Raw genomic sequence first — 8,668 nt, forward strand, 5'->3', positions numbered from 1 at the left:
AGCGAAGGGTTAGGTTAATTCGAGAGTACTCTACAGCTAACCATATCCCGCAGTCTCCCGACAATCGTAGACATCCGTCTCCTTGCATCATTGTCCATTGTTCCTAGCAGTCTCAGTGTCGGTTTCCTGCGCCAACATGGAGGATAGCATGGATTTCGGAGAGGTGGATTATTCCCTGGATCCGTTTTCCAGTCAATCCATATTTAGAAGCCCTAACCCTATTTCATCGAACTCTGTTTTGCTTCCGCCTTCTGATATTGTTCCCTCTTGCTCCACTCCGGTGGTTACCCTACCTGGCCATACCGCATCTTCCCTACAGTTTGGCACGCTATCCATTGATTCCCCTACCCTTTACTGTCCTCCGCTCTCACTTAGGACATTCAACCTACTCACTGATGTCACTTTGCCATCTCCTTCATTCGAATCGTGCCCTCCGAGTGACTAGTTGCTCCCGTCTGGCCCTCTATTGTCAACGGAATTAGCATCTGGAGCACCTCATAATGCCAACCCTTGAAACCCTAGCATACCACCCTCAGGTTGTTTTGAAACCTCTGTGTTTAGGGTTAAATCGGCAACTTAGCATCAACAGGAGGGAGGTACTACACTGATCCATTGCAGGGACATCCATCAACTCCAAGGACTGGGAAACGGAAGGTCAAGTGTGTGAAAGCCACATCAAAGGACTTAACAATCGCCTTCAGGCAGGACATTTCGATGGGTGAAGTCACAAGAAAGGCAAGCTCGGTTCTGGTTGGGCATGTCTGGGGAAGGGCATATTCAACAAAGAGACTAACCCTCTAGGTCAAGGAAATTTGGGGCAATACCCTCAAGGAATTACCGGATGTCTAGATCCTTCCAAGGTGATGGTTCGCCTTGCATTTTTCAAAGGAGGACTACACAGACCTAGTACTAGTGAAATATTGGCATATTGAGATGGCGTCGGTTCTCATTAAACGACGGAGTCCATTGTTTGAGTCGGAAAGGGAACAAATAGGAGCTAGACCTATTTGGGTTCGATTACTAGGTCTCCCACTTCAGTATTGGTCTGAAGAAGTTTTTGTTAGGATTGGGAACACACTTGGTACCTACCTCAACTTCGATATGACCTATGTTCAGACCAAGAATCGAACCTTGGCCTATATCTTGGTGCATTTGGATACGCGAGAGGGATTGGAGGAGAAAATTACACTAAAATGGAGGCATTACACATGAATTCAGATCTTGGACTATGAAGGCATCCCATTTCACTGCAGGAGATGTCACAAGGTAAGGCACATCTACAAGGAATCCCCATTAAACATGAAACCATCTGATCCTCTGCATGCACCTTCTATCCCTGAGGGTAAAGCGGTAGCCAACCTCGCCAGCACTCCAGTTTCGGCTCGCCAATTACCTGATCGGGTTGGTACCTTTATGGCTGCAGAAGGAGTGCACAGGACTCCATCACCCCCGATGACTCGTGCCCGAGCTACTGCTGCAGAGGCTGCATGAAAAGCGAGTACTCCTATTCCCTCCCTCCCTTTTTCATCTATATCATCTGTATCACATTCTTGCAGTGCATCATTGGATTCTACATCTTTTAGGTTCTTTTCTCCCTCCATTCCATGCACACTTAACATGCCTCCTCCCATCATTTCCACCACCTCTCCATCTATCCCTACTCCTACTTCCTCCCCCCTCCCTAAAGCCTTGGATTGATTGGAGCTGACTCATCCATACAACCTTCACTCTCGATCTCTCCTGGAGAACCATACTCCCTCCTCTTTAGGGCTAGGTCTCACATTTCTTGGTCTGGCTATTCATTCATTGCATGGCTGAAAGTCCGATCTCAAAAAAGCCATTCAGAAAGCCAGGGTAGAAGTTTTCACTGCCAAAAAATCCACTCTATAAGGGGTTCTTAGAGCTTTGAACACCCCTGGGAGGGTTCGACCATGAAATGGCTATATTTCAACTGCAGAGGCATGGCTAGTGCCTCCAAAATAGTAGCCCTGTGTAGGTTATTTTAAGTCAAGCCTATGGATATCATCATGCTACGAGAATCCCTGAGGGATTTTGATCGCATCAATCAAACCTTAGTATCAATAAAACTTGGTTGGCTATTTTACTCCCTTGATGCTGCGGGTCGATTAGGAGGATTAGCCATTGAATATGACCCTCACACTATTAAGGTTAGAATATCCTAGGGTGGATTAGGGTTCATAGGTATGGATATATTCTCTGTTGATATTGGTATTAATATCCAAGTTATAAATATATATGGACCTTGTCATCAGAGAGAGGAATTTTGGTAGCGTTTTCTTAATATGGAAATCACTTCAATCGATCATCTGGTTATTGGGGGAGATCTCAATTTCTCCATAGGATTTGGGGAATCTTTTGGATCCCAAGCACAAGTTGATCCCCTATATGGTTACTTTAGGGATTCTTTGGAGCAGCACAACCTCTCAGATGTCCCCATGATTAAGCCCCTACTCACATGGAGAAATAGAAAGGTAGGGGATGCAGTACGGGCTAGGAGGCTCAATCAATTCCTGATTAAGGTGCCCCTGTTGCATCAACTAAATAGATATAGACAATGGGTGAGCTTTGGGGGCATATTAGACCATTCCCCTATATACTTGGAGATCCTTGGACCCGAATCCAAACCTAAACCCCCCTTCAAATTCAATCATGTCTGGCTACGGGATACGGGATACATCAAGATGGTCTCTCACTATTGGAAAGCACATCCTATCTTGAGGCACAGATCCCTGACTAAGGGTTTCTGCCACAATCTATTTCAGCTCAAGCACCTATCGGTCTCCTGGGCCAGGGAGAAAAAACTTAGGGAGGAACAAACCCTATCTTTGAGTGAATCTGAATTGAATGCCCTTATGGATGACATTAATAAGGGATTTTCATCTGATAATGAAAAATCATATCTCATTGAGCTTGAGAAATAGAAGGATAAAATTCTTAAGGAAAGAGAAGAAACCTAGAGACTAAAGAGCAGGGCAATATGGCTCAAAGCTGGAGATGATAACACAAAGTTTTTTCAGAACTTTGAAAAGGGAAGAAAGGTAGCTAACACAATCTGGAAAATGCCTATTCCGGATGGAGGTATGGCTGACACCTTCAAAAAGCCATCGCTTCTGGGTACCTCACACTTCCATAATCTCTACAAATCTCCCCGAGAGACCAACCTAGCGGATATTATACAAGTGGCTGGCTATTTTCCTAGGTTTGTAGATGAAGAGGTGGCAAAGGAGCTCAATTCACCTGTATGACCTGCTGAACTTGAGAGGACCCTGAAGTGGTTTTAAAAATATAAAAGCCCAGGGCCAGATGGGTGGACTATTGAGTTTTATCTGGCATTTTATGATCTCTTGGGACAAGACCTGCTCAATGTTGTGGAGGAGTGTAGGACTACTGGAAAATTGTATGATGCCATTAATTCCACCTTCATTGCCTTTATTCCCAAGACTGATTCTCCATCATCCTTTAGTGAATTCCGCCCTATCTCCCTCTATAATTGTCTCTACAAAATCATCTCTAAGATCATCGCTAACAAAATGAGACCCATCCTATGTCAACATATTTCTCCTGAGCAGTTTCCTTTTCTCGAAGACTGTCAGATCCACGAAGCCATTGGTACCACTCAAGAGGTTATACACTCTATTAGATCTGGAAAGCTAAAAGGCATCATTTTAAAGATTGACCTAGTCAAAACTTTAAACCGTGTTAGCTGGACTTACATCAAAATTCTTCTTATACACCTGGGTTTCCCTCATCTTTTCACCACATGGATCATGTCCTGCATATTCACAGCTTCCTTCAGTGTCCTCATAAATGGTTCTACATCCCACTTCTTTCATGCTGAAAGGGGACTCAGACAACGATGTCCTCTATCCCCCTCCTATTTCTCATTGTCATGGAAGGACTCTATCAGTTAATAGCACATGAAAAGTGAAATGGTAGACTATTTGGTCTGAAAATAAATTATCATTGCTATCTCACACACCTCCTATTTGTCGATGATATCCTTATTTTTCTAGATGGTAGCATTCGAAACTCTGTATCCTTCTATAAGCTTCTTACCACTTTCTCCTAGGTCACAGGTATGATGGCAAACTATGGGAAATCTACCATCACTTTGGCCCACACATCCATCCATGAATCTTGATTTGAACATCAACACTTCCCATATTGTACTCACCCACTCGACCATGGATTCAAATATTTGGGTTTCTAGATCAAACCCCTAAGACAAAAAATCGTTGATTGGATTTGGTTGGTCATCAAATTGGAGAAAAGGCTAACAAATTAGTGTCATCGCTACTTATCTAAAGCTAGAAGGTTAGTGCTAATAAAAACTGTCTTGGAGGCTACCCCTGTTTTTTGGATGGCTTTAGCCTGGATACCCAAAAGTATACTTGCTTTCCTCCAATAGATTTGCACCAGATATCTATGGAATGGTCAACAGGATAAGAGAAATTTTTCCTAGGTTAGATGGCACAAGATCACCTTACCCAAAAAATGGGGAGGGTGGGGACTCAAAGATCTTACCCTATTTGCTCAAGCTCAACGGCAAAAATGGGATGGACACTCCTCAACAAACAGAACCTTTGGACCTCGATTACATACCACAAATAAATATGGCCTCTCCAAATCATGGACTGGGTTAGGCTGCTGCAATGGCCTAGGAATGGTATCTCATCGGTGTGGAAAGCACAAATCCATTCTCTCCCAATCATCCGTAATCATTTGGCATGGAGGATAAATGATGTCACAAAAGTGTGCATTGGTCTGGACTCTTGGACAGGGGGGGGTGGTCAATTTCAGCTTCCAAGGGAGTTAATTCTCCATTTAAATCAGAGAGATATCAGTGTGATTTCTCATATTGTAGACCAGGTTAATACCACCATATTTTCATAGGCTTGGAAATCTGCTAATCAGTTAAATATTCCACCTCATTGGCACCGAATATGGAGCGATTACACTGCTACCTTGACTGAATCACACATCAGAATAAAAGAGGGATCAGATGAAATCATGTGGTGCCTTGCTGAAAATGGAGTATACACCCCAAAGGCTGGTTACCTTGGGTTGATAAATAACAAAAAACTAGAGATTACACATGAATGGTGGCAGGCTATCTAGAAATTAAAAACCCCACCTCGGACCAAGCTTTTCTTTTGGTGTGTACTCAGCAATAAAGTCCCCACTGGGGAATTCCTAACACATAGAGCCATCCACGGGCCTCACTAGTGTATACTTTACAAGCAAGCATCTGAATCGACCGAGCACCTTTTTCTAGAATGCGAAGCCACGATCAATCTTTGGAGATCCATCGCAATAGAGATCCATTTTACTGGCAAATGGGAAGGGGAAAACATCAATCAAGCATGGATTACCTGGCATAGCACGCACTCGGGAACAAACCTGATCTACCTTCCTCTGATTATATGTTGGTCTATTTGGCTGGAACAAAACATAATGATCTTTGAAGACTGTGCAATCAGATGGCAGTTTATCACTACAAAAATCATCTTTGCATATCATGAGCTCCCAGAATATACTCAGCCACAACCCTGAAGACCACTAGCACCCAATCCCATTAACCAGTCCATACCATGGGCATTTTTCAATGGTGTCGCACAGGAACATGGGTGTAGGGGGGGTTTCTACTTTACCTCTCTGAACATCATCATTTCAGGGTCAAATTGGGTCTTGGTGAAGGAACAAACAATTTTGTAGAACTTATCACCCTCTGCCATTTATTGCACTTCTCTCTAAGCCATGAATGCAGCAATCTACAGATATTCATAGACTCCAAAATCATTATAAATTGGTTAAATAATATCACAATCTGCCATGCACACACTTATAAATATTTTGGATGAAGTGAACATTTTTAAATCCCACTTTAATTCCATCATTTGTCATCATATTTACAGGGAGCATAACAACAACACTGACAGGCTTTCCAAGGAGGCCACGCTACTTCCCAAAGGTCAGTGGATGATACAAGAACAGAGTGGTACTGCACAATACCCATATTATCACAGGTCGTACATAGATCAGGCATATCATCGGGTAGATGGAACCTAAATTTTTGTTAGAAGTAATCGATTATATCTATATATTATATATCATAGTTTATTTTGCAGATTATATCTTATGGGATCACCCTGCGTGGTGTATATATTATAGATATCACAGTTTTTGAACATATAAATTATAGACTCTCTCAGGCTATCACCCTACCTGGTGAATATGTTTCCTTTTCTAGTCATTAAAGGAATGGGCTTGGATGAAATTTTGTGACTTAATTGACAAAAAGACAATGACGCATATGCTGTCAAGCATCTACTATATGTAATTTTTCAAAATTAGTGAAATATTACGATTTTTCCTTGGGAAAAAAATCAATATGTTCCATAAAAATGTTAGCAACAAGAGATAAAAAAGAGTCCATGGTTGTACCTTTGGTTTGGTCATTACATATCCTATAGAGGTGAAGAAAAAGTGAAACTAATAAAAAACAATTGATTTATTTTTCCAATAATTTTTTTATTCCATAATTATCAATTAACAAGGCCTTTAAGACTTATTTACGCTACACGAACCCCCACCCCAGTTAAATTTTCTTAGGGATATATTTTTCTCTTCTTTAGATAATTGCATTTCTTAAATTACATATTAAATTCACCCCACGTCATCATAACAATATTCATATAGCAATATTATATTTACAAAATTATTCAACAACATATGCAATTATATAGAAAGAGCATCATCATCATCATTGCATGGAACACAAAGGAGCAATAGAATACAATAATTCACATATAAAGACACGAGGATTGGTTGGAGACCAGGGAAAAACCCACTACGAGGAAAATCTTTTCAATTTTTTCTTCTTATAAGATTGTCATTGAATGATTAAGCAAGAGAGAGAATACAATGATCCATATCTTCAACCATAATCCTATGTAGAAAAAAAAACCAGCTAAACAACATTCATGAGATGAACCCAACAGTGCTAATAATCAAAACCTTGATCCAAAAGCTTACGGTCAACTGTCACAGTCCATAGTCAACTGTCAAACTTTGCAGTCAACTGCCGAACTTTGCGGTCAACTATTGAAATCTGCAATCAACTGATAAAACCAAACCCTAGGTCCCAATCACACGGATGATGTGATGTGCATGTGGTTGAAATGCTTCAGTAGTATGGATGAGTCGACCTGCATGCGGTTGCAGCCAAAGATTGCCTGTGACAAGCCTATGGTTAGAAACCAAAACCCTAGCACACATGCGAGCTTCAAACCCTACAATCTGGAACCTGTGTGAGAAAACTTCCACAAATCATCTCAAACATATGCGAGCCAAACTAAAGAAAGAAGAAGAAGAATGATCGTAATGATGATGTCCAAATGAGAGTCACTTGAATTCTATTTATGGCCACACATGGGTGTCCAATTTCTCTTTTGGGTCGACCTATCTTTTTGTGCACATGTGGGATTTAATTCAAAAATACACTTTCCCTTGTCCAAATTGAGTGCTTCAATAGTCAAAATTGCTGCTCTCAAAAAGTGGAATCTCGTCCCATGGTTGGAATTTGTCATTGAGCTATCAAATTAACACTCCCTCTCAACTAGGGAGAAACTCCAACTACATCATATAATCATGAAAGTATCCAGTCATCAAATTATATCGTATCTCAAGTATCTCATCATCAAATGTCGTCATTGTTCATCTTAGTTCATCTCTGCTTATTTCTTATTTTCTCTTGATTGTTCTTGATCATATGTTGAACATTTTTGAATCTAAAAGAAGAATAATTTGACATCAAAGGGGAGCCTAAGATACCACCCTCTATCCATCGGGGAGCTACTACTACCACCCAGAATCACTGCCAGTGGGGATCCTAATACTACCACCTTGGAAACATCAGAGAGCTTATCATGAGGGACCCCTTCTCAACTTGGAACCACATCAGGGAGCTCAGTGTCGACCCAAAATAACAATGAAGAAGGTCCTACAGGACACTCTCGCCTCATGTCTATAAATGTGGGGAAGGTCCTATTGGACACTCTCACTCCAATTCATCCCATAGGGGAGCAAACATCTTCCACCCTATGTCGATAAATAAGAGTCATTGCATAGGGGAGCACATCTAAACTCATCCTATTTCCCACTGATGTTCCCAATAATGACCCTCAAGAGTCATGTGGTAGAACACCTGCATCATAATCATCTTGGGTTGTACACCTCCAAGCACTCCCTCAACTCGTTGGTTCGATGGGGAGTGGTATTCCCAAAAAGCCCTATTTGTGGGTATGATTCCAACTAGGGTATACTCTGCATAGACCAAGATAGGGGAGCTAACATCTCTTACCTTATGGGTTACATATAGGGGAGAAAAATCTATGACCCTATCGTCTACAGATCCTTCAACCTGAGGAGCCCTCCATCTCAAATGCTCACGATGGGAGCTCAGATGGGGGGAAGAGCTGGCTTAGTGTCCTTGATCAGTCCTACTCTCTATAGATGAGAAACATATCATCGTGCTCATATATGGTACTAGTTTAAACAACTCACTGAAGAGTTCATTCATAATGCCTCAATAGCAACAATCTCTTTTTCATGCAGGACATCAAATCAAATATTATATTAGAAAAAA

This window comes from Pinus tabuliformis, chromosome 9 (assembly GCF_031772625.1).
Source record: "Pinus tabuliformis cultivar Carrire ecotype Pingquan chromosome 9, CPIR1, whole genome shotgun sequence".
NCBI lineage: Eukaryota > Viridiplantae > Streptophyta > Pinopsida > Pinales > Pinaceae > Pinus > Pinus tabuliformis.